Source organism: Nomascus leucogenys, chromosome 16 (genome assembly GCF_006542625.1).
Source record: "Nomascus leucogenys isolate Asia chromosome 16, Asia_NLE_v1, whole genome shotgun sequence".
NCBI classification, from domain to species: domain Eukaryota; kingdom Metazoa; phylum Chordata; class Mammalia; order Primates; family Hylobatidae; genus Nomascus; species Nomascus leucogenys.
In genome coordinates, this window is record NC_044396.1 from 88,201,868 (window position 1) to 88,229,601 (window position 27,734).

At 39.8% G+C, this 27,734-nt stretch overlaps 1 long non-coding RNA gene across 2 annotated transcripts in view; it reads left to right on the forward strand.

Moving 5' to 3' along the window:
• The window catches only part of LOC115830657, a 38,484-nt gene extending 14,361 nt beyond the window's left edge, over nucleotides 1-24,123 (forward strand). For both annotated transcript variants that reach the window (XR_004026195.1, XR_004026196.1), the window contains one exon: nucleotides 24,022-24,123. This is a non-coding gene — a long non-coding RNA (uncharacterized LOC115830657). The remainder of the gene's footprint in view (nucleotides 1-24,021) is intronic.
• Nucleotides 24,124-27,734: the final 3,611 nt, after the last annotated feature.

Genomic DNA, 27,734 nt, shown 5'->3' on the forward strand with positions numbered 1-27,734 from the left:
TATGGCTGCATAGTATTCCATGGTGTATATGTGCCACATTTTCTTAATCCAGTCTATCATTGTTGGACATTTGGGTTGGTTCCAAGTCTTTGCTATTGTGAATAGTGCCACAAAAAACATACGTGTGCATGTGTCTTTATAGCAGCATGATTTATATTCCTTTGGGTGTATACCCAGTAATGTGATGGCTGGGTCAAATGGAAACTTTTATAAGATAATTGTAAATTCACATATGATTACAATAAATACTACACAGATATCATTTCTATGCTTGTCTCAGTTTCCTCTAATAGCAATATCTTGAAAAACTATATTAAATATCGCAACAAGGACTTTGAGATTTATACAGTCCACTGAACATAATTCAAATTGGCCCAGTTTTACTTTATGCATGTATGTGTATATCAAGTTCTCTATAATTTTATCACTCTTGTAGGCTCATGTATCTACCACCACCGTCAAGATACTAAGAAGTCCCAACACCACAAAGATCCTTATTTTGCCTTTTTACAACTATCCCCATGACTATGCTTTTTCCATCCTGACCAGCTCTGTCACTAACTCCTAACCACTAATCTGTTCTCCATTTTTAACATTTTATCATTTCAAAATGCTGTATACATTTAATAATACAGAATTTAACCTTTAGGAATTTACTCTTTTCATGCAGCAGAATTCTCTGCAGATTCACTCAAGTTGCTGTTTATTCATCCTTATTGCTGCATAGTATTCCATGCTACCTATGTACCAGAGATTGTTAACCATTCCACTGTTGAAGGACATTCAGACTCATTCACATTTCTGGCTATTACAAATAAGGCTATTATGAATACTCATGTAGAGGTTTTTGTATGAAAATAAGTTTTCATTCCTTTGGGAGAAATGCCCAAGTATGTAACTTCCTGGTCATAAGGTAAATTTATGTGTATGTGCAGTTGTATATGGAACTGTCAAACTGTTTTTCAGTGGGTATACTAATATACATTCCTAACAGCAATGTATGACTGATTCATTTTCTCTGTATTGTCACCAGCCTTTGGTGATGATGTTTTTTATTATTAATTTCACCCCTTCTGATAGGGGTATAGTGGTATATCATTGTTGTTTTAATTTGCATTTCTCTGACAGCTAATGATGTTGGACATTGTTTTTATGTGCTATTTGTTTTATTCATATCCTCTTCAGTGAAATGTCTCTTCATCTTTTTAAACTGTTGAGTCTAGAGAGTTCTTTATATGTACTAAACACCAGTCCTTTGCCAGATATAAAGTTTGCAATATTTTCTCCTAGATTGTAGGTTGTATTTTCTTCTTCACATAGACTTTTCTTCTTCTTCACATAGACTTGCTCATCATCACGGCCATCAGAGAAATGCAAATCAAAACCACAATGAGGTATCATTTCACACCAGTTAGAATACGATCATTAAAAAGTCAGGAAACAACAGGTGCTGGAGAGGATGTGAAGAAATGGGAACACTTTTACACTGTTGGTGGGACTGTAAACTAGTTCAACCATTGTGGAAGACAGTGTGGCAATTCCTCAAGGATCTAGAACTAGAAATACCATTTGACCCAGCCATCCCATTACTGGGTATATACCCAAAGGAATATAAATCATGCTTCTATAAAGACACATGCACACGTATGTTTATTGCGGCACTATTCACAATAGCAAAGACTTGGAACCAACCCAAATGTCCAACAACGATAGACTGGATTAAGAAAATGTGGCACATACACACCATGGAATACTATGCAGCCATAAAAAATGATGAGTTCATGTCCTTTGTAGGGACATGGATGAAGCCGGAAACGATCATTCTCAGCAAACTATCGCAAGGACAAAAAACTAAACACCATATGTTCTCACTCATAGGTGGGAATTGGACAATGAGAACACTTGGACACAGGAGGGGAACATCACACACCGGGGCCTGTCGTGGGGTGCAGAGAGGGAGGAGGGATAGCATTCGGAGATATACCTAATGTAAATGACGAGTTAATGGGTGCAGCACACCAACATGGTACATACATATGTAACAAACCTGCAGGTTGTGCACATGTGCCCTAGAACTTAAAGTTCTTTATTATATTTTATATATTTATTAAAGTATAATAATAAAAAAAGAATAAAAACCAATTCTTCTTTCCCTAAAGAAAAAAAAAGAACTTTCTTTGTAGCCACTGATGAGATGCAATTTATCAATTTTTTTCTTTTTTGGATTATGCTTTTGGTGTCTAGTCTGGGAACTCTTAGACTATTCTTAGATCCTAAAGATTTTCCTCTTTTGTCTTAAAGTTTTATAGATTTGTGTTTTATATTTAAGTCTATGATCAATTTTGAGTTGATTACTTTATGATGTGTGAGGTTTACATTAAAGTACAATTTTTTGGCCTATGAATGACCAAATGACCCTGCCTTATGGGTTTAAAAGATCATCTTTCCTCCATTAAATCACCTTCTTACCCTTGCCAAAATCAGTTAAACATATTTGTGTGCATCTGGTTCTAGGATCTTGGTTTTATTCTGTTGATTTATGTGTCTAACCATTTAGTAACACAACACAATCTTAATTACTGCAGCTATATGGTAAAGCATTTTCACTTGTATTAAGTCCACATGCTGAGATATTTTCTATATTGTAGTTTTTAGTTTCTTAATTTCCATTTGGCTATTTTTTAGTAACTTCTTTTGCTGAGATTTTTCAGTTTTTCATTTGTCTCAAAATAATTTGTGATTGAATTTTGTAGCATTTTTATAACTACTTTTAAAAAATTTGTGTCATGTAATTCTAACATTGGATTCATCTCGGTATGGCATCAGTTGATTTTCTTATTCAAGTTATGATTTGGTGGTGGTGGGGTATGATATTAAAGGTAATTTTCAGCTATATCCTCAACATTTTGTCTGTTATATTAGAATAGTTTTGTTTCTATTTAAATATTTTATTTTTGCAGGCAGTCATCTAGTCTAGGTTTAGAATGCAGCCTTTGGCCTAATTCATGAACTGTGGTTTCAAGGAGAGTTTAATTTGCAGAACCTTTACAGTGTTACCCTCACCTACTTGGTGCGGCGCTGCTGGGTTCCCACTGGTTCTGGCTAGTGCTCCCTCAGGGTGCAGATGCGGGGTTCTCAAGTCTAGCCACTAGGTGTCTTTCATTGGTGAAAGGTATAGTGGGATCCCCACTTACTGAAGCCTCTGATTCTTCTGCTGTCTCTGGATGGGGAAGGAGACTCTTGGGTCTGTGCGGACAAAGAGGCTCCATGGACTTGGCTGCTTGCTTTACTGGGTCATTACTGCAATCATGCCTGACCCATACAGAATCTTTTAATGGAAAAAGTCAGTCTCAGGCCCAATGGGAAAGAAGAGCTCTTTGCCTGGACTCCTACTGTTTTAGGGTCTACCAATCAACCCCTTTTGATGGTGGTTTTGGGATAAACTGATGTTGTCAGAAAGGCTCCTGTTGTATTTGCAGGCAGAATGAGCCTACCTGAGCTATCCTCTGTTGGTGAGTCAGGGATTAGTAAATGCCAGGTCTGGGTGGCCTTCCCCAGTTAGATGACAGGATAAAACATGCCCTGCTGCTGTGCTGTGCTGTTCTCCAGTCTTGGAGTTTCCAAATCAGCTCGCCCTCTTCCTACACCCCTTAGAGTTCTCCTTTGGTTATCTCTTCCACCAGTTCTGGGGTTTATAGTGGCATTTCCTGGAGAGGAACAAGGAAAAGCTATGCCATCTTATTCGTACCAGAAGTCCAAGAAACATTTGTACCAAGTGTTTGGTTATGATATAAGAAGGCCCTGTCCTTTTATTCTCTGATACATGTTTCTGCACTACCCATAATAAATAATCAGATTTGAGGTACATTTTTCTGCCCCAAATAGGATTTGCCCTTTATCAAAGACATGTGTATTGCTGTCTATAGCCTGTTGATATGAACACATCATCCTTCACCTAATATACAATATGTTCCACAGCCAGGCCATTGTTTCTCTATTTTATTTTTAATTCCTCCCACATACACACCTTACAAACATTCCTGATTTGCTGGCCTTAACCAACGTTTCCACCTCTATTCAAATTGTCCCTTCTACCTGAAATGTTCTCTCTCCCGTGCTTTTTTAGAAATGCTTGTGGGATTTCACCTCGTGTTCTAATGATTGGGAAAGTCAGGGTCAACTTCTAAAAGACTGTGGATGCCAAGTTAAGGTTTTTGCACTTTAGCCTGTAGGTAAAAGCAATTTCCTGGCTGGCCTCAATCCTCTGAGAACCCTTATTAGTGGTTACTGAGGCCGTACTGTCTGGGTTACTTGATTTGTAAAGAGGGAAGCATGCCTCACTGCTTTGTTTTGGAAGTCAGTTGACATTCAGTTATTAGACTAATCCAAATTGTGTTTTCCAATGAATGTCTCAAGGGAAAGATTCCAATTCACTTTGGCTACTTAAGAGAAGTTGTCAGAGTAAATTAAGGACTCTGCTCTTGCTCAGGCAGTGGACATCTCTAGCATAATACCTGTTGGTTTTTCTTGATGTGCAGAATACCCTTGTTTGAAGTCTGATTGGGCCACATAGCCATAGAGAAAGTGGTTCTTCTGGCAGGGCACAGTGGCTCACGCCTGTAATCCCAGCACTTTGGGAGGCCAAGGCAGGTAGATCACGAGGTCAGGAGATCGAGACCATCCTGGCTAACATGGTGAAACCCCATCTCTATTAAAAATACAAAAAAATTAGCCGGGTGTGGTGGTGGCGCCTGTAATCCCAGCTACTCGGGAGGCTGAGGCAGGAGCATGGCGTGAACCCGGGAGGTGGAGCTTGTGGCGAACCAAGATTGCGCCACTGCACTCCAGCCTGGGCTACAGAACGAGACTCCATCTCAAAAAAAAAAAAAAAGAAAAAAACAGAAAGTGGTTCTTCTGTAGAGAAATAAACATACATCCAAAAATATAGCTTCCATGAATTTATATGCCTATTATATTTAAGACACTAGGTTCTAGAAAGTGTATGAAAATGTTAACAATATAGCGCCTGTGTTCAGCAGGTATAAAATGTTTATTTATTCACTCATGCACTCCTTATTCAATCACCTTTTCATATACTGATTTAATATTTACTCTTTGCCAGTTACCTGCCGGTTCTTTTGCTAAGTGCTAGTGTTATAAGGAATAAGGCTTATATCCCTCAAGGAGTTCTTCACCAATCAGAGGACAGGTTCTCATACAGAGTCTTATCAAACGATGTGACAGAGCAGTGGCTTACTGCCACACTGTTACCACAGACATGCAGGACCCCACAAAATATAAATAGGAGATTTCTAACTCAAAATGCAGGAAAATTAGGCATTCCAAAAAAGCTATGGAGGAGATTTTAAAGGGTGAATAGGCATTAAGGCAGAGAAAATAATGCAGGCACTCAGAGGCGTGGACACAGGCTAGGAGAAAAGTTGCATCCTGTTTGTCTGAACACTGAAGAGTAAGAGATAGCCTTGGAGAGGTAGGCAGGGAAGAGTCACTAACAAGCATTAATGGCTGTGATTTGCATGGTGCTTTACTGTTTACAGCTTGCTTTGTTTGATTATCACACAAAAATCCTTGATGATTAATTCAACTCATGTGGCTCAGTATGCAAGTGTTACATGAAGATCCATTAAATTAAGCACCTATCTAACTGCCTCCTTCTCTCCCTTTTATCTTTCCTTTCCTCATTTGTCCATGTGTTGTTTCTCCTTTCCTCCTTCCCTCCCTCTCTCCCTCTCTTTCTTTCTTCAAAAAATATTTACTGAATACCTACTAAGTTCCCTGAGCAATGTTAGACAACAGAGACGAATGTGAAAAACAATTGAAAAAAAAAACCCTTATAAATTTTGCATTATAGTCTAGAAAAACCATATCCAAGTTAAAAGGCAAACATTTAAATATTTAAAATTATTCTGAGTTACATGTTAGGAAGAAAAAATAAGAGAGGCTGAAATGGTAGATAAAATAATGATAAGGAAATATTCTAATACAGTGATATTTCAATTAGATTCAAAAGAAGAAAAGAACCCCCAATAAACATAGTTGTAGAGGAAACAAAATAGAGAAAGCAAAATTCAAAGTGCCAGAGTGTAGAGTAAGATTTGAAATGAGACTGGTGCAGATGGATCGCAGAGGGGGAAAAGAAATACAATGTCAATGGTAATTACACACAGGGGCCAGGTCATCCAGGACTTTGCAGGCCTGTGAAGGGGATTTGGAATTTATTTGAAGTGTAATGGGAAGACACTGGCTAGTTTTAGCCACGGACTGGCATCATCTGGTTTGTATTTTTAATAGTATACTCTGAGTGCTCTGTGGAGAAACAGAATGTAGCAGACAGTGAGACTGGAAGATCTGAGACCAGTCAGGAGGCCATTTAAATAATCCAGGTGAGAGATGATAGGGGTCACACTATTGTTGGCAGTAAAAGATGAGAAAAAAGTAAAGATGGTGCAAACTTTTCAAGATAGGCTCAAGAGGTCTTCAGAATGGAAAGAATGGGGATTTGCTAGTAAGTGTGAGAGAATCAACAGTTACTCCTAAGATTCTGGCTTAAAAACTGGATGGATGATGTGCTTATTTATTTGCTGAAATTGGGAACTCAGAGTGGATCGCAGCTTCCCCACCCCAATGCATATATATATATATATATATATATATATGCAAGACAGATATATATATGTGAGATTTTATATATATATATATATATATATGTTCATATCAGCAGCAGCAGTGGACTCTGTGAGGATCTGGTTGAGTTTGATTCTGATCATCCAAGCACACGAGCTGCAGGACCAGCTCCACAATCAGGAACATGGAGTTTTTATCCGATTTCTTTGCAGTGAAGGCAGGTAGGCACATGGCCTGGCTGCTGCAATTGGATGTGCTCATAGGAGACATCAGGTCAGACTCAGTATCCAGAAGAAGGTGGAGGCATACAGAATCAGTCACAGCAAGACAGACATCTGACTTTCAGCAAAGTCAGTGCAGGCTACAGAGCCCTGTTCTCAGCGAGAGCAGCTTTTTTATATGTTTTATTTATTACATCTACCTATGATATTATTTGGCTCTGTGTCCCCACCCAAATCTCACCTTGAATTGTAATAATCCCCATGTGTCAAGGGGTGGGACCAGGTGGAGATATTTGAATCTTGGGGATGGTTTCCCTCATACTGTCCTTGATAGTGAGTGAGTTCTCATGAGGTCTGATGGTTTTATAAGGAGCTTCTGCCTTCACTCAGCACTCATTCTCTCTCCTGACACCCTGTGAAGAGTTGCCTTTCGCCATGATTGTAAGTTTCCTGAGGCTTCCCCAGCCACGCAGAGCTGTGAGTCAATTAAACCTCTTTTCTTTATAAATTATCAAATCTTGAGTATTTCTTCATAGCAGCGTGAAAATGAACTAATCCAACCTATTTACTTACTCATGTGCTCCTTATTCAATCGCCTTATTTTCTTTTTCTGACACTCCAGGAAAGAACCATGGATCTGTTTAGGACACGTTCATGTTATGAGACATTAAAGAGATATAAAAGGAACATTTGGTTGTTTAAGTCTGGGGATCAGAAGTGAGGTTGGGGCCAGAAATACCAATTTGGAAATTACCAGCAAAATAGGCATTAGAATATATGAGAGCAAGGGGAAAGGGAAAACAGAGTCAATGCATAGAAAGTGACAATATGAAGACTGACCATCAAGTTGGTGATATGATTTTGCAAAATGTAAACTCAGGTCTGTTGAGGGCCCTACTGTGGCTACTGGTTTTATTTCAGGATATTCATCTATTACTGAGCCCCACCTAGATGCTCAAAACTCTCTGGCACTTTCATGAACCAACAATACAACTTATCCGACTATCAACTAGACTGTGGGAAAAATTCACACATACACAGAAAGAGAGAGAGGTGAGAGAGAGAGAATACAGACTCATCTATTTAACTGAATTAATAGCTTTTAGGAAAAAATCTTTGATTAGTAGTGGCCTTTTTTAAATGAGGCACTAGTGAGTAAGTATTGGCTTAACTAAATCAGTTATTGTGTCAGTATTATTTGGATAAGCAGCCTTTCTGCAAATAGATGAGTAGTAGGGAGAGCAGAAGGAACATTCAGATAAAAGTCAAGCCTGGACAAGGCAGGAAGCATGAAAGGTCATGGAGTGCTGAAGATGCTTGGTTCTCTTAGAGCATCAAGTTGCAGAGGGAAGCAGCAAAATCTTTGACTTTGTATAGGTTTCACGGAGACACACAGTTAGTGGCAGGTGGGAGATTTGATTTCAGCTCTCTTGACTCTAATAAGTGCAGAGCTCTTTCCTTTATCCATGCTTTTCTTGTCTTCAGTTTTTTACCTGCTTAATAATTTGGCCTGTGATATGTGATATGATTTAGCTGTGTCCTCACCCAAAATCTCATCTTGAATTGTAATCCCCATAACCCCCGTGTGTCAAGGGAGAGACCAGGTGGAGGTGATTGGATAATGGGGGAAGTTTCCCCCATGCTGTTCTCATGATAATGAGTGAGTTCTCATGAGATTTAATGGTTTCATACCTGTTTGGTGTTTTCTCCTGTGTTCATTTCTCCCTCCTGCTGCCTTGTGACTTAGGTACCTTGTTAATCTCTTTGCCCTTCACAATGATTCTAAGTTTCCTGAGGCCTCCACAGCCATGCTGAACTGTGAGTCAATTAAACCTCCTCCCTTTATAAATTACCCAGTCTTGGGCGGTTCTTTATAGCAGTGTGAGAACAGACTAATATAGCCTGTTTTTTAAACTTATTTTTATGTGGCTATCTGAAGCATTACCATTGTGTGTATAGCTCACGTCCTATTTCTATCATACGGTGTTGCACTTGAATACTTTCTTTAAGCCAAATCTGCACCCTGAAAATCTGGGCCCTAGGATGGGACCTACTCAAAGAAAGTTTTGATAGTGTGGGTGCCAGGAGCAAATACTCAATTGTTCATCATGGGTTCAAGTTCCTGCGAACTATCTGATGGCTCTTGGACCCTGCGTTCTGTTTCTTCATCTGTAAAATTTAGGTTCTTGTGAGGATTAATTTTAAAAGAAACACATAAGCAATTAACTCCTGAAATGAACCAGCTGTGGGGCCTTAAATAAGTTATGAAATGTTCCCATGTCTTCGCTTTGTAAAGTAGTGTGGAATCATTAGTTGTGCAGCTCTATCAATCTCCTCTCATTACAGGATTGCAGTGTGACTAGAAGGTTAGTTGTTGTATACTTGGGTAAATTATGTAGTTTCTCTGTCTCTTTGTTTTCTTTTCTAAATAGGAGGATGATAAGACCTTATAGAGTTGTGAGAATTAAATAAGATTTTCAAGTAAAGGATTTACTACAATGCCTGGCATACAGTGAGTACTGAATACATGCTTGCAATGATAATGATGATGATGTGATGATAGAATCAACAGGAACGTAAAAGGAATCCAATTCCATTTACTCCTGTTGCCTCTTCAATACAAACATGATACAGCACCCACTTGCAGGTGCAACTGTGAAGGCCAAGAACTGTGGCAGCTGCCAAGAAAAGGAGATGGCCTCTTGCCAGGTGCAGAGGTGCTAGCGTGGCTGTCAGGAAGTGACAGAGCATTTGCTGAGAAGTCAACATTTGCTGACAGCTCACACATCAAAGCATTTTTTCACAGCTTTCAGTGCTGTTACCATATGCCAGTGTTCATGGGAACAGCCATGCCTGGATAAACCAGATAAACTGAGGAATCAAAAGGCATATTCAGACCAAGACTAAAGAGAACCTTCTTCACCTCCTCTATACTTGTTCAATATCACCACTCAGGACACCTTAATTGCCTCGCTGCCTTTCTGAGTAGGTCACTGAGAACCTTGTTCAACCTTATCTGTCCATGTCTGTAGCTGCTATGCTGACTCAGGCCACTTGCCAAACCATTACCATGCCAATACAATGTCAATGACCATTTCAACACCCTCAGCAGCTTCCCACTGCTCAAGAACCGTGACAAACGAGATTGGGAACACTGAAGTAAAGAAGCTAAAATATCATAAGGATGAAATTTTGACCAAAAGACAGAGGTATTTTTGTAAGTGTCTATATGATCTTCTATTCCTCTACCCATATCTGCTAACATTCCAAATGCATTTACTATCCTGCTCCCCATTAATGAATCTGTTCCAGCCACCCTGGCCTCCTTACCCTTTCCCTAGCAAGCCAAGCGTATTACTGCCTCAGAAACTTCACTTGGTCTTATTGCCTAAAATCCTCCTTCTCCAGGTGTCCCTGTGGCTTGCTTCCTCATTCTGTTCCATTTTTGCTGAATATTTTCTTATGAATGAAGACTTATTAGACCTCCCTGAATATAACAGCAGCCCCCAATGGCATCGTTGTATCTCTTTCTTGATAGGACTTACACACATAAACCTATGTATCCCTTGATTCCCTCTACTAACATAAAACTTTGTGTAGGCACTTCCTTGAATTTTTTTCAATGAGTACATTCTCAGATCCAAGATGAATGTCATAAAATAAGCCCTTGATGAATATTTGTAAAATAAATGGATAGAATAAATGAAGGGCCACTGGAGAAACGTGTTAGTAGGTTTTTCTGCCTCTGGTGACTTCTACCTTAAGTTCACCCCCTTATGTTATCTTTAAAGCAGATCTTACCATAAAGGATTCACTTAAATGCCATCAATGGTTTTCTATTGCTTGGGAATTACAATGAGATTGGGAGGGTCAAAGTCACAGAATTAAAATAGTATGATGATATTCTGACCAAGTGACTTAGGAGTAGTCAAACCTTCCCCTATCCCATCACACTCCCCTTGCGAAGCCTACGTGCACAAGAAGGAAAATAAAACAAATTACCCTTTAGTATTTACTAAGGCTCTGGCCACAAACCTTAATGCAAAACCTTAGATATGAACTAATAAACAAGGCTGAGCTCATGGAAAGATCAATTTTACTAAAACTAAATGTTTCACCAAGATTCACCAAGTCTAGCCAGGCTATTTCCCTCTCTGTGACTCCCAAGCTCCCACTCCTCAAACCCAACCTGATAGCTCTGATCTTATAGCCATGATGTGAAGAAATGACAACCCCTTTTTCTCAGGTAAAAAGGAACTAGAACCATAAAATGGGGATTGGCATAGGAAACCGCTCCTGGGTATGACCTGTCACCAGTCCCAGATAATACAGTCCTCTTGGAATTCTTCTAATATGTCACATCACTGGGCTGAGGTTTTAAGTCTTCTAATACAGTGATGTTTCAATTAGATTCAAAGGAAGAAAAGAATCCCCGATAAACATAGTTGTAGAGGAAGCAAAGTAGAGAAAGCAAAGTTCAAAGTGCCAGAGTGTAGAGTGAGATTTGAAATGAGACTGGTGCAGATGGATCACAGAGGGGGAAAAGAAATACAATGCCAATGGTAATTACACAGGGGCTAGGTCATACAAAAATGCCCTAAAATCTTGAACCCTATCTGAATCAAAAAGATTGGCATTTGGTGCATTGAGAGAGGTATGGTAAGAATGAGCACTCTCTAGAAGCCATTTTATTGATTTTTGTTTTTCATGTTAACTCACTTAAATTAATAGTAATGTTTCTGGATGATTGGTCAGGGTTGGCTGTAGCCCTGGTAGAAGGAGATGATAGGAATCTTAAAGTCCTGCTCACCACCTTGGGCAGCTTTCTCTAAACCTTCCTATGTTCTACACATTCTCTTGTGACCTTTGAAATGTATCATTCGAATTCTAATAATTCTTAAATAAGGGTTTTTATTATTTTTATTTCTTAAACCTAAGTTTAATATAAGAGACATGATAGTGGGATTTTTTCTTTTAAATTTTTTAAATTCAGGGGTCCCTGTGCAGGATGTACATGTTCGTTACATAGGTAAATGTGTGTAATGGGTGTTTGTCGTATAGACTATTTCATTACCCAGGTATTAAGACTAGTATCCATTAGTTATTTTTCCTGATCATCTCCCTCCTTCCATCCTCCATCCTATGATAGGCCCCAGACTGTGTTTTTCCCTTCTATGTGTCCATGTGTTCTCATTATTCAGCTCCCATTTATAAGTGAGAACATGCAGTGTTTGGTTTTCTGCTCCTGTGTTAGTTTGCTAAGGATAACGGCCTCCAATTCCATCCATGTTCCTGCAAAGGACATGATCTTGTTCATTTTAATGAATGCATAGTATTCCATGGTGTATATGTACCACATATTTCTTATCCAGTCTATCATTGATGGGCATTTAGGTTGATTCCATGTCTTTGCTATTGTGAACAGTGCTGGAGTGAACATATGTGTGTATGTGTCTTCATAATAGAACGATTTATATTTCTCTGGATATATACCCAGTAATGGGATTTCTGGGTTAAATGGTATGTCTGTCTCTAGGTCTCTGAGGAATCGCCACACTTTCTTCCACAGTGTTTGAACCAATTTACACGCCCACCGACGGTGTAAAAGCATTCCGTTTTCTCCAAAACTTCACCAGCATCTGTTATTTTTTGACTTTTTAGTAATAGCCAAAGAATGTTTTTTAGATCATAAATCACAAAAATACCTTAATTCAGATAACCTCAAAAAAACACTATCCAAAAATTTACCATTCATTCCATTTAGTAGTTTCAATTGTCCAACTAAGCTTTCCCAATAGGTTATATAAAGTGTATTACTTTTATAATATTAATTGCTAATCACTAATTTTTAATACTAATAGGGCTTACATAACAAATACCACAGATTGAGTAGCTTAAACAATGTAAATTTATTTTCTCACCACTCTGGAGGCTGGAGGGAAGTGATCAAGGTGCCAGTAGAGGGTTGATTTCTGAAGCTTCTCTCCTCAGCTCTCTTCTGCTAGTGTCCTCAGATGGTGTCTCTGTGCATATCTGTGTCCTAATTGTCTCTTCTTATAAAGATACAGTCATATTGAATGAGGGCCCACCCTAATGGCCTCATTTTAACTTAATTAGTTTTTGAAGGCCTTACCTATCTCTAAGCAGTCTGAGGTATTGGGGGTTAGAACATTAACATATGAATTTGGGGAAAGCACAGTTCAGCCCGTAACACCACGAAATTTCATGTGTCAGAATTGAATTGCAAATAATCATGCTCAGCAACATAAATGCCAGAAATGTGGATAATACGGAATTTTTATTACTGATTTCCTCACAGTCAGATCAGACTTTCAAAACAGAAACCCACCATCCCTTTCAGAAAAATTTAACTCTCAATACATGCCCTTTCTTTCTTGTCTTCTCAGCTTCAGGTAACGGGGTCTCAGGCAGATACCCACATGGAGTCCGGGCTCTGTTTTCAACACCCAAGGCAAGGACAGTGTCTACACAAACCATGGATTCATCGACGCTCACCGTGACCACAGCCTGTTTTTCTCAACCTCAAGCTTTTCTGACTTTTCAAACAGAAGTCGCTTAAGAGGGCAGAGGAGTCCCTTTGTTATCTGCTCATCCCATTTCTCCCACTTCATTTCCTGCCATTCCTTATTGCTTCCTATTTTCAGGATGATATTGCTTCTCATTCGGATCTTCACAGAAATTTACTCTCGTCTGTAGTCACTGAATTTATTTTTCCTACACAGCTAGAGTGATCTTTCAAAAATATAAATAAATGTCCCTACTTCAGAGACATCCTGAGATTCTGTTTCACCTTCAGCATAAAGGGCAAACATCTTAGTATGGCAGAAGAGCCTGTTTATTTCCTAATGCCTGTCTACGAGTCTGCAGCCTCATTTCCTGAATGCCCCTATGCAAAACATATATTCCAGCAATTTTGAGCTACCTACTTTTCCCCAAATATGCTATGTTGCACTTCTCCCATTCCCTGCTTCACAAAATACATTTACAATGTTCCAGCCTGTTCCAAAAGCAAACCCTGAGGGCCATATTACATTTCTGCTTTCATTCCTTAACCCCCTTCATGTAGAAAAGATTCCAAACCCCTCCGGATTTCATGAGAGTGTTATCTTTAGAATTTTGTTTTCTCCCCGTGTTTTCTGCTCTCTCCTTTAGTGCGTGACCTTATTATTTATTTTTCAGAATTGTTGAGACAAGAGCAAAATCAGATTCTGTTTCCATAATTGGCAGTGACACCAAAGAAACCGCATTGCATGCCATCGTTGAGTCAGTCTTTGTTACCTTTGCTTAAGCACACACTGCTCCTACAGTGGCCTCTTGGATGAGTCTAGGTAGCATCGACGCATGCCTGGGCACTTGGGTGAGCTGGCAGGGCTGGCCTACATGCAGCCTCTTTGCATGAGCCTTGAGGAACCTCCTGAAAGGGAATTCCTGCTGAAGAAAAGGACACAGTGAACTTGGTATGGTAAGAGGCCTTAGCCTTCAAAAGGAAGGCTGATTCTGAGTCCAGGAAGGTGACCGTTCTTAAACAGAACAGACACATTTCTGCTCTGCCCTACATCTCTCACCTCAACCACATACATCCTCTGCATCCACAACAGACACCCTGGGTGTCTTTCTGTTCCTCAATGTTAAGTTGTGCTGCTGTATCACCAGCGTTGCGTAAAAGTGTCACTCTCTCCACGACCTCCTCTCCCAGTTTTTTAACCCATTTTTGCCACTGAGCCCTCATAGCTTCACTATGACTTTATGTGAGAATTAATTTTTCCCCTTTTTCTGGGACAGGATGGATGAAAGGCACAAGGAAGGAAGAACATACATTGATTGCATGTTATGTATCAAGTACATTATCTATTATCTGTATCATTGTATTATCAAAAAACATCCCATATGTTTTTTATACCATATTTTTTAATCAAAAATGTACCATAATTGTTTAAAAAAACCTACCATACAATTGTAATTCTTTTCCCTGTTTTAAAGATGATCAAGCTGAGAATGAGATGCTGAGTTGTTAATCTAGTTGTTACAGCCAGCAGGTGGAAGAACAGCAACAGAATCCAGATCTTTTCAAGACCAGAGCTGATGTTCTAATGTCCTAATCCAGCCATGGGCTGACCATGAGTCTCCTCTGGGCTTCTCTGGGCTCACTGATGTAGTGACACTAATGGCAGGTACCTCAGCCCCTGTATCACACATCCTGCTGCTTCTGTCTTTCCAGAGCTCTGCTTCTGTTTCACCTCTGTCCTTTCTAGTGGATGTTGGCTTCATGCTCTGCTTCCAAGTGTAGACCCTTATTGTTCTAAACCATTCAGTGTATTACATTCCCTTATAATAGGAGTGATTTAATTAGACCAGGAGAACTGAATGATAGGTCCAGCACTCTATGCCTGGGGGAGATGCCTCTGTGCTGTCATCTTGAATATGAACATAGAAGCACATTCTCTGCTTTTGGTAGCCCTCTTGTGACTGCAAGGAATGCCAGACTCAGAATTAGGAAAAAGCTGGAGCTTAAAATAGCATGAGAGAGAGAGAGAGAGAGAGAGAAACTTTTGTATTATTCACCCTTTCATGAATTTTTTCATAATTTCCAATAGTTGCCTCTAAAAGCGTTATGACTGATATGGATGTATTGGTCATTATGACTGACATGGATGTATTGGTATGACTGATATGGACGTATTGGCTGGTATTCTCTAGAGGGACAGGACTAATAGGATAGATGTATACATGAAAGGGAGTTTATTACAGATAATTGACTCACACAGTCACCAGGTGATGTCCCACAATAGGCCGTCTGCCAGCTGAGGAACAAGGAAGCCAGCCCGAGTCTCAAAACCTCAAAAGTAGGGAAACTGACAGTGCAGCCTTCAGTCTGTGACTGAAAGCCCAAGTGCCCCTGGCAAACCACTGGTATAAGCCCAAGATTACAAAATCTGAAGAACTTGGAGTCTGATGTTCGAGGGCAGGAAGCATCCTGCAAGGGAGAAAGATGAAAGCCAGAAGACTTGTCCAGTTTAGTCCTTCCAAATTCTTCTGCCTGCTTTTATCCTAGCCACCTGGCAGCTGATTAGACTGTGACAACCCAGATTGAAGGTGGGTCTGCCTCTCCCAGTCCACTGACTCAAATGTTAATATCCTTTGGCAGCACCCTCACAGACACACCCAGGAACAATACTTTGTATACTTCAATCCAGTCAAGTTGACACTCAATATTAGCCATCACAATGGCTTATCACAGGTTTTATTAGTCTCTCTCTCCTCCTCTCTACACACAGTCACCAGCACTGTGGCAGATGATGGAGGTTTCTCCTAAATAGACAGCCCACCTGTTACCTGGTTTCCTCCAACTCACCTTCATGTCCTTTCCTAAACATCCCTTTCTCAGGGAGAAATCCACTGACCTCCAGGCCCCTAATTGTACATTCTTTTCACACTTTGTACCTTTTCTTCTTAGTATTTTTTTTCAAAATCTAAACTGATTATTTGAGTGAATGCTTACTATGAGATCATTCACTAGATGATGAGCTTCCTCAGAGTGGGGCAATTTTGGCTAAGCTTGACCCTGTTTCTGTAGTCTCAAGCGTAATCTGGGCACAGAAAACATTTGTACAAGGGCTGAATGCATAAATAAACGAAGAGCCAGCTTTTAATAAATGTGTGTTGAGTGGGAATTGAGATTCAACATATTTGTATGTAATGTGGATTCAGGAGTGACACTGACAATTTATATGCACTGAGTGCCTTGGATTCTCCTACAAACTCGATGCATTGGTTTGACTCTGCTGTCTTTGAAGGTGGTAACTGGAGTTCATTGGAAATGTTGTATTTGCCAGTTCCACTTTATTTCCTCAGCCTGGATTTCAGAGGCAAGCAGCATGCCTTTCATTTATCCAACTTATCTAGAGCCTATTCAATAGAATAATCAACTTCCAGCATGTTTCACACTTGTTGCTTGTCAAAGCCTCTTACAGTCAAGAAATGTAAGTAATCAGTGCAGTGTACCTGACAACAAGTAGGATGAGAGGTTCAGGATTTTAATTTTGTTCTTTCTTCAAGAACAAGTGTCTCTCTGGCAGCTGGAGTGACCTTTCTGTTCTCCTTTACACAATGTGAAAGCATGTTATTGGCCTTTCAGCAAGGCCTCTTTATGTACTTTCTGCGTATTTTCTCCTTATCTTCTTTGACTTCTCACCACAGTGTTTTATGATATATTTTTACTTGCCTGTCTTTCCCAAATCTATCATGACTCACTTAACGACGAAACTTTTGAGTCAGTCACCTGGTCCCCGGTTATCGTTTCATGTAAACATGTTTCCTGAAGGTTACCACAGGCACTACATGCTATGTCAGCCATGACAAAAACACAAACGAGGCTTCTGGATGAATACGATGCCTGAGGGAATGAGTAAGAGTTCTGTATGAGACAATTTTGGGTGCTCAGGAAATACATGTGGCATGAGTCAACAAATGAATTGGATGAATGAAGGACAAAGGACTGATGGATATTAAATTATCTTGAACAAAAAAAGCCATCTGTTAAGTCTCAGCATATGTTGTATTTAAAATAAACACTAGTCTGACATCTGCAAGGAAATAAAAAGTAATTGGAAATTTACTAGTATATTTATATAATAAAAATGGAAGATTTTGCATAATTTTAAATACAATTGATCTTTCAAAATCCTGTGTACAATGTGCTTATGCCCCACACTCAAATCTTCCTACTTGCAACCCCACCACATTTCTCTGTCGTATCTCTGTTGTTCCCAAGCCCTCTTTGGACTCTATTTCGCTGCTGTCTTATATACTCCCTGCTACTCATATACTACAGATTAATTTGGTCTTCCTGAAGGTGGCTTGATGATCTTCTCACTGAGTAAACGTGACCTATTCTATTAACTTCTGAAATCTTGACTTGTTTTTAACCCTTTTCTCTTATAGCATCAAAAAACCGTGGGTATCTAATAAGCAAACACAGAATATTATTTGTTAGATGAAAAAAGGCAAAAGGCTTGGTCATCTTTTGTTTCAGTCATACTAGAGAGAAAACTATATCTGCAGTCTGAAATTTTGTCTCTCTTAACTCAGTAGTTAATTACTGTGCATGTTGGTTCACTGTTTTTCTTTTTTCTTTTGTTTCCTTTAGATCTCACTGTTCTCATCTAAAAAATGGGACAGTGAGGCTGGGCAGGGTGGCTCACGCCTGTAATCCCAGCACTTTGGGATGCCAAGGCGGGTGAATCACAAGGTCAGGAGTTCAAGGCCAGCCTAGCCAACATGATTAAACCCTGTCTCTACTAAAAATACAAAAAATTAGCTGGATGTGGTGGTGGGCACCTGTAATCCCAGCTACTCGGGAGGCTGAGGCAGGAGAATGGCGTGAACCCAGGAGGCAGAGCTGGCAGTGAGCCGAGATCGCGCCACTGCAGTCCAGCCTGGGCAACAGTGTGAGACTCTGTCTCAAAAAAAAAAAAAAAAAAGACAGTCGGAAGTAGGATTGGGAGTGGTCTACATTGTGTCAAAAATCTTTTTCTAACTCTTCCATTCTTTCTTGCAATAAAAGTGAATTGAGGCCGGGCACGGTGGCTCACGCTTGTAATCCCAGCACTTTGGGAGGCCAAGGCAGGTGGATCACGAGGTCAGGAGATCAAGACCATGGTGAAACCCCGTCTCTACTAAAAATACAAAAAATTAGCCAGGCGTAGTGGCGGGCGCCTGTAGTCCCAGCTACTCTGAGAGGCTGAGGCAGGAGAATGGCGTGACCCCGGGAGGCGGAGCTTGCAGTGAGCCGAGATCGCGCCACTGCACTCCAGCCTGGGCGACAGAGCGAGACTCCGTCTCAAAAAAAAAAAAAAAAAAAAAAAAAAATGTGAATTGAAAGGTCCTAGGGGTTTATTTTGTCTTCTTTTGATGTCACTTTTCACAAGCAGAAGTCAGAAAAGGACACTCTCCCTAGGAGGAAATTCATAACAAAGTGTTCTGAAATTAAGCTGGAATTTACACTTGCAGATGGCAGCTTTGACAGCATCCATCTCAATCCTAATTTGAAAGGGAGTTATTAGATGTATATAGTTCTCATGCTATTCAAACAAAGTAGTGTCTCCACTGCTCCCAGATCACTCCAGTCACCACTTTCAAAGACAGCAGATCACGTGTTCTAGGAATGGTGATGATAACAGCACCCTACATCTCTGGGATGGAAAATAAGCACTCGTAATGTGAGAAGAACTTTGCAACACAGTTTCTAGTCTCTGGAAAATGCAGCTGGACAGAATTGAGACATGTGTAAAAGCATTTCCTCCATAGTCAGAACTAGTTTTATTCTTACATTAGCTGGTTACTAACCATATATCCTCAGGCAAGTTACTACACTTCTCTGAGAGTAAATATCCTCTTCTATAAAATGAGAACATGTTGCTTTCCTCACAGAATCCTTATAAGGATTAGACAAGGTAACTTGGGTAAATATTCCAGTGCAATACCTGGCTTATCAGTAGATACTTGACAAATGTTCAACCGAATGAAAGAAGGTTAAAGCGAATCTATTTTAGTCTCAGTTTCATATAGGTCTCAATATAATACCTTCCAAAAAGAAGCAAGAAGCACCTGCTGTATCTGCAAAAGAAGGTGGCAGGAACCAGATTTGTGCTCTTGTCTCCAGAATGAGTTCATCAAACATTTTATGTAGAAGACCAGAGAGTAAATAGGCTTTATGGATAATATAATCTGTTGCACCTGTTCACTTCTGCCGCTGCAGAGTTGAAGTAGTCATAGGCAATGTACGAATGAATGAATGTGGCTTTGCTGCAATAAAACTTTACTTATAAACATAGGGAGTGGGCAGAACTTGACTAGAATACGATAGTTCACTGACTCCTGCTCTAGACTACGAAAGATGTTGGAGCAGATGAATAAAAATGAGAGAGATTAGCAGAGGATTTGGGGATTAAAGGACTCATTTATGGTGAGTCCCTTATTACCCTATCACCCTCTTCGCACACCAAGCACAGGGTAACAGGTTGGAGAGCATCCTTCTTCATCTCAGGTGAGAGAGGGTTTGAAGAGACCACTCAAAGAGGAGCCTTTGTGAACTTGTGTCTAACTCACCCCTGAGACATTACCTGCTAGCCCGTAGCTTGAAGGGAGAAGAAAGTAGCTGAATTGGGACTCACTTGAACTCAGCATTTCTAAAGACAAAGGATGCATTGTGGTCTTTTGTGGACCAATGTGGGCCTCACATAAGAGAGTTGTCTTAGCTCTTGCTTGAGAAGGGTGAGTGAACTTGATTGAAAAATGACAGAGGCATACCAAAAAAAGAAGCTAAAAGGGGAGCCCTACATGACCAGCTGAACTAGAAATGCACTGTCTCACTGCAAGGGGGACGGTCCAGCCATACAGATGTGCTAACATTATCTGCAGAAATTCACAGTTGTTTTCTGAGAAGCAGGGTTAAACACTTGCCAGCCTCAAGGAGAACCTGTGTTCTCTCTCAACAGTTCCACTCAAGTAATATATTCTCCACCTCTTTTCTCCCTCCTTCTTCCCCATTCCTATTCTCTAGCCTGGAGGGGTCTCAATCAAGCTTAGGAAGATAGGCTGAGATAGTAGAAGAGCAATTTAGAGGAAGAAAAACGAAGCCAACCACGCACCTCTCTTGGAGTTCGGGGAGCCAGACCCAGGAGAAAGAAATAGCTGCAACATTGATTAAGTTTAAAGTCTTCGCCTGTAATCCCAGCACTTCTGGAGGCCGAAGCGGGCAGATCACTTGAGCTCAGGAATTTCAGATCGGTCTGGCCAACATGGTGAAACCCCATCTCTACTAAAAATACAAAAATTAGCTGGGAGTGGCCCATATCTGTAAGCCCAGCTACTCGGGAGGCTGAGGCAGGAGAATCGCTGGAACCCGAGAGGCAGAGGTTGCGGTGAGCTGAGATCACACCACTGGACTCCAGCCTGGGCAACAGAGTGAAACTCCGTCTCACCAAAAAAAAAAATAAAAAAAAAAAAAGGTTTTGAGTATTTCACTGGAACAGACAAATTAATTCTTTCTTAATTACCTATATGCTACTTACTTATGCTTGACCAGAAAAAATATAAGACTTAGCCTAAACATAATCCAGGGGCAGAACATAATCATCACCACAGAATAAATGTAAAAGGAAAGTAGGAGATAAAAATAAAGTTACCTTATGATTGTATCCCATGAGATATGCTTTTTCAAGGTAATGGATATAAATGTTAGTATCCTCTTTATATCCAAGAACATGAACTTAGTTAAAACTGGGCCAGCAACTCTATATTCTATCATACCTACTGAACTTTCTTTTAATGAAAGAAGCATTTCAATGCCCATCTTATTCCTCAAACATTGCTGTTTGATTATAAAACCAGATCATCAAACAGTTTGGGAATCTAAGCTACGGGATATAGACTAACACCTCACCTCAACACAGTACATTTCCTTGTTCTGGATACATAAATCTAGAAATGTACATCATGACGCGTTAGCATCTTAGAACTGCAGCATTCGTTATCTTAGAATCAAAGCAGCCCTGTTTCTTGGGATAGAGCTTATTAGAAACATAACCTCAAGATACCTTACAATCTAAGATAAAAAGCCTCTCAAGATCTTAACACCATGGAAGCTTAGAAAAGTAGTTTTAGACTTAAAGAAACCTAACAATAATAAATAGAATCTTAGAAATTTAGAATTGTGGCTTCTTAGAATCATATTACTTAAAACCTTATAGGTCTTCTATAATCTTGGGATCATAGAATTGTTAAAGGTCAGAATCCTAGTGTGTTAGAAAACTGAAATAATAGCATTTTTGAGTCCTGCAATTGAATCTTTCTGGGATCTTAGGTGTTATCTATTTCAACTTCTACACAATGTAAAGATCCCTTTATAAAAAGTGTTAGCAACAGCAGCAGTATTGAAATTGTACAAGAGATAATTCTTTGCTAGTGGGGAGCAGAAACAGGCACTCGCCTGTGCACTGCTGGATGTTTGTCACAATTTCCGACCTCTACTGAGTGGTTTCCACTAGCACCTCCTCAGTGATCAGCCATTGACAAATATCCCAACCACTGTTTTATATATCCTTGGTGTGTGGATTTCCCTGGGGGAAGAAATTATCTTCTAAGATTTTTTTCAACATTTAAAATTGAATGCATACTATGTGCTAGATCTGATCTCCTGCGAATCTCTCAGTTATTATCTTTACATTTTACAAAAGAGAAAGTGGAGGTTTAGAAAATTTGACTTATTGGGTCAGGATTACACAATTGATAGGGGGTTGGAGAAGAATTTAAAGCTATAATATTTTGACTATCCCATATCTTTAAAAGCTGAAACTGTCCCGACTTTACTGTTTGGACAGCATTGGCTGTAAGAAATCACTTCTTTTGTTGAGTCAGATCCTATTTTTTTTCTCCAGTCTATATTCATAATATCATTATCATATGGTTATGGGTTTATGATTAAAAGGCTACATATGCAGTTAGTTTCTAGAATCAGACTCTCTGGAGTCTGATTCCAATTCTTGACATATCACTGTGACCTTGGATAAGTTCTTCACTATTTTTTGCCTCACTTTCTTCAACTGGTATCTGGGTAATTTACTGTTGTGTGTCTAGAGACTCCCCCAAAATTTAATGTCTTAAATTAACATCTATTTTGATATATCTCATAATTTTCCAGGTAAGAAATCTGGGCAGAGATTGGTTGAGCTGTTGTTTTCTCCCCAGTGTTGACAGACGTCACTTGATGGTATTCCACTGGTAGGGTGGCTGGTCTAGGATATCCAGGAAAGGCTTCTCATGTGTCTGGCACTTTGGCAGTGATGATTGGGAGACTGGCTTCATATGCAACTATTGACCAAAGGGCAGGCAGGGCCTCTACAGGTAGAGTGCTGGAAATTCTTACATGATGGTTCTAGGATCCCAAAGTGAGATTTCCAGTAATGAAGGTGAATGTTGCATGGCCTTTGATGACCAAGCTTCTGGAGTCACTGAGTGTCTTTTCTATTGTTCTCTATTGGCCAGCAGTCGTAGCCTGCCCAGATATAAGGGAAGAGGGCATAGACCTCACCTTATCATGGAAGAAATATCTGAGAATTCACAGTCATATTTTAAAACCACTGCACCTATAAAATGAGACAATAATAATTCTTACCTCACTGATTTTTAAGTCTTAAAAAAAAAGCTACACTTGTTAAAAGCTTATGACACAGCTTAGCATGTAATGACTGATCCGAAATATGAGCTGTTTTTATTTACAGGTGGGTTCAAATTCACAGGAGTATCTCTGCAATTGCAAACTTACAGAGTCCTTCTTCCCTTCTCAGAGCAGTGGAAACATTAAGGGTTGGGTGGAAGCCAGGGTGCTTGAGGACACGGAGTTAATTTAGACACAGCTCCCATGAGAGGGGCTGTGAGATTAAAGAAATAATCCATTTTAGAGTATAAAAGAGCTGCTTCCATAAGTGATCAAGGCAGAAGGGCTGCCCTGGATTTATTCATGTCTGTATTGGAAGTGATGGCACATGTGTGCTCCCCTTATGTAGCTACTGTGCTGGGCACACGTACCAAATATACTTAGGAGGGGAAATAATAAATCATTAATGACTATGAGCTTCTCCTTGAATGGAACCATGAGGGGGGAGGATCCCCCAAGCAATTCAAACTCAATTACTCTGTTCACAGAGTGTTTGAAATAGAAACAAATGAAGAAGGCAATTGCAGAGGCAGGCAGCATTCATCAGTGCAGCTGGATGCATTTTGTCCTGGGCCACTGGTTAGATTTTGTAAAATAAAAACAGGAGTAAAAATAATAAGAGTGACCCCTCACATTTGCAGAGCATATCAGAATTAGCAGTCACCTGCTAGTTGTCATCCCCTTGAGTTGTCCTGTAAAGCGCAAATGGTTAAATACAATTGTCCAATGGAATGACTGGATTTTAGACACATCGATGGTCTTCCCCACTGTTACAGACTATCAGTTGTCAGGCCTAGAGCCCAGTCTTTTGGGTACTTGCTTAGGCTTACTCCTGTTTATTACCAGTGCTTCCGTCTAGTAAAGGTCTATTTAGTATAAAATTAGGAAATGGCTCAGCTTTTGTTCTTTCTCTTACAGAAGAGAACAATCCAATAATGAGAACATCCTGGAGGATCACAGAGTCCAGAGTCCCCAGAGAGAGGGAGAGCAATCATGTCTTCTAGATGGAGAGTTACTTACACATATCTAGGTGAGACCATATGTGTAGAACAGATGAGGTGTTTCTTCTGCCGTAGACTCTCTCTTGTCTTCCATCTAAGTGTCCTCTGTTCTGCCGGCTTTTTCAATGTCTGGGTCTGGATGAAGGTGACTCACCTGCATGACAGTGGTTCATGAATTTCTGGAGCCCATGGCATCCACCATAGTGACTTTGTTAGTTTGTTTGGGCTTTCATAACAAGCACAGACTGGGTGGCTTACACAACACAACCTTATTTTCTCACAATTCTGGAGGATGGAAATCTGAGATTAATGTGTAAGCAGGGTTGATTTCTTCTGAGGACCCAGTCTTTGGCTTGCAAGTGGCTACTATACCCCACTGTGTCTTCGTATGGTCTTCCCTCTCTTCATATCCGTGTCCTAATCTCCTCTTCATATTTGGACACTAGTCATGTTGGATTAGGGCCCACCCTATGACCTCATTTTAACTTCATTACCTATCTAAAAATCCTGTCTCCAAATGCAGTCATATTCTCGGGTACTAGGGGTTAGACTTCAACATATAAATCTTGAGAGGGACACAATTTAGCCTATAACAGTGATCTTCAGAGTAGATTCACCTGCCTGTCTCCATCACTCTGAGCATGTTAATTCACATGTTAGGTATTAGCACTAAAGTGTGCCAGGCTCTGTGCCAATTAGGCCCTTAGTGTACAGCAGAATACAATGCAACCACAAGCCCAAACTCGCAGAGTGAAAGATGAGCACCTCTCTTATAGTTTGTAACGTAGCTTTTAGCTGCATTACGATTCCTACCTTAAAGGTTTGTTGTGAATATTAAAAAGTATTCTTACAGTTAGGGCTTTAATGGAGAAAGAACCAGAGAAGATGCTGAGAAAAAGTCACCAAGAATCTGATATGCAAAAAGGATAGGGTGGTGTACTGGAAGTCAATAACAACAACAAAAGTGTTTTGAGGCAGAGGGAGTGTTTATTATATTTAATGTGGCTGTAATGCCATTAAATAAAAGAACAGAAAAGCAACCACTGAATTTGGCAAAATGGAGGGAATTATGTCCTTGGTAAGAACATATTTAGTAGAGAGGTAGGGGGAAAAACCTAATGGAAGTTAATTGAAAGGAGAATGTGAGATCAGCAAGTGGAAAAAGGGACTATGGTCAACTGTTTTAATAATGTTTTCAATGAATGGGACTCAAATTTTGAATGACCATGAACTTTGCTGTTAGTAGCATCTTACTGACATCTTAGAGATTTGCTGCCAGAGGGGAACAGAACAAAAACGTAGTGAATTTTCTCAGTTCCAGTTAAAAAAAAAAAAAACAGTTAGGATACCATCTTGGGCCAATTAATCATAATCAAGGACTCCAAAAGAATCTGGAAGCTTCCAGGTAGATCTAAGGCTGAGATGGAAGAAAGAACATTTCCCAGATGCAGATTGACATGAGGGGGAGGGATGTTTTTGAGTAGAGGAGGAGTGGTGCTGGATAAATAAAGCAGAATATAAGGACTAGATAATTGTTTCACTAAATGTATGTGACAACTATGTGAGGCAAATAGGGGAGTATTTCACAGTTCATGCAGAAAGAAACAGTCTCCTGTAGCTCCCCAGTGAAGAGTATAAATTCATACCCAGAGGCAGTTATATAATGTCATGCATTGAAAGTCAATGCTATATTTAAACAGCCGTAGAAACAGAAGAAGTGGATCTTTAGGAGTTATGCAGTTGTTTTCTGGAAACTCTCCTGTGCCCTATCAATGATGCCACATGGGTGCTATTTACTTTGCCCACCCATGAGGACCACCTGAAGGTCAGGAATAGGTGACATTCTTTTCTAGGGATCTCAGCAGAGTTCTCTTAATATATGCCTCTGCTAAAATTGTTAAACCATGAGAAGTACTTTTTTGCATAAATAAGCTTTTAAAATCCTATTTTGCTGTGTTTCTCTTCTGTTAATTTAGCAAGCAACTCAAGATCTCATGAACTCAAGATAAGTACATCTTCTTGACTTGGTCACGTCCAGGCTTATCTGTATGCTTTAAGAGGAAAAAGTGAAAAGCAAAGAATCCCTCTTGGTCGGTTCCGATTCATTATTAAATGTCTGTGAGTGTGTGTGTGTGTGTGTGTGTGTGTCTTTTTTTCAGGCAACAATATGATAATGCCATATTTTATATAAGAGAATAAGCCTATGGTCGTACAAGTATTATCGGAAGAAAAACACACAGTAACAAAAGTGATTTGGGGTTATCTGGAGCTACATTTTATTTTGTATGTGATATAATTATATGTGGACTTGATTTTGATAATCTAGTCTCCCCTGTCTATAAAACTGCTAAAATGTCAGGCCCTATTTTGTATTTGCCTTGTCCTGGTAGTTTAAGATAATGCTGATTTCTAAGGGTAGCTGGTAGAAGTGAAGAAATTATAAGAGTATTAGATTTGTTGCTTAGTTAGTATATGCTCAGCCTCTTAGATTACACAGTTGAGCTAATCATTATAATTTGTTGTGAGAAAAAAAATATTTTTCAACTCCAGTCTGATTCTTGAATAATAGGATTGGACAGACCAAGCCTGGGCCTTTACAGTGACCTGCTGTGCATGTGCATGGTTAATCTACAGTCAGCATCTCATGAAGGCAGCCTAGTGTAGCAAAAGGAAATGGAGTTTGGATTCCAACAGTTTGGAGTCAATTGAGTTATTTCTGTGTCTTACTATTTCTTTGATTTGTGGTATATTATGGCCTCTTTGGGTCAAGTTTTCTTATTCTTAAAGCTGCAGTGATAATATGTAGGTTTAAGGATTTTCATGAACTTTAAGAAAATTGTGGTAAATAGCAGTGCCAATTCAGCATATGGGAGAGCCCTGGAAGGATGTTTCTTTCTTACTCTGCTGGCTTTTTTATTTTCTGTCTGCTTATGTCAAATGGTGATCATAGAAGCATGAACCCCAGTGGAATTATGGTCATCTTCGTAAACGGAGCTTTAAGAAATGAGTAAGGATTGACATTACAAGTACACAGCTCTCCTTGTTCAACTTTCCAAGGGATAAAAAATTGTCGGCCGGGCGGGGTGGCTCCTGCTTGTAATCCCAGTACTTTGAGAGGCTGAGGTGGGTGGATCATGAGGTCAAGAGATCGAAACCATCCTGGTCAACATGGTGAAACCCCATTTCTACTAAAAATATGAAAATTAGCTGGATCTGGTGGCACGCACCTGTAGTCCCAGCTACTCGGGAGGGTGAGGCAGGATAATTGCTTGAACCCGGGAGGCGGAGGTTCAGTGAGCTGAGATCCTGCCACTGCACTCCAGCCTGGGCTACAGAGCAAGACTGTCATGAAAAAACAATTGTCAAAATTGTACTAGAACAAACAAAAATACACGATCAATATTTTACTGTGTATCATGTCATAATAGCAGCACAATATAAACATCAGGTTTTTTTTAATTATAAGTAATGGCTGCCTGACCAAAAAAAGTATGGTCTCTTCATACATTGTCTTCATGCTGTATCTAAGGGATAGTGGGTATTCCCTGTTATGCTTCATATTTAGCTATACTGATACCATGAGATTTCACAATTTCTGCCCTGAATGTGAATAGCTTATAAAAGTAATAA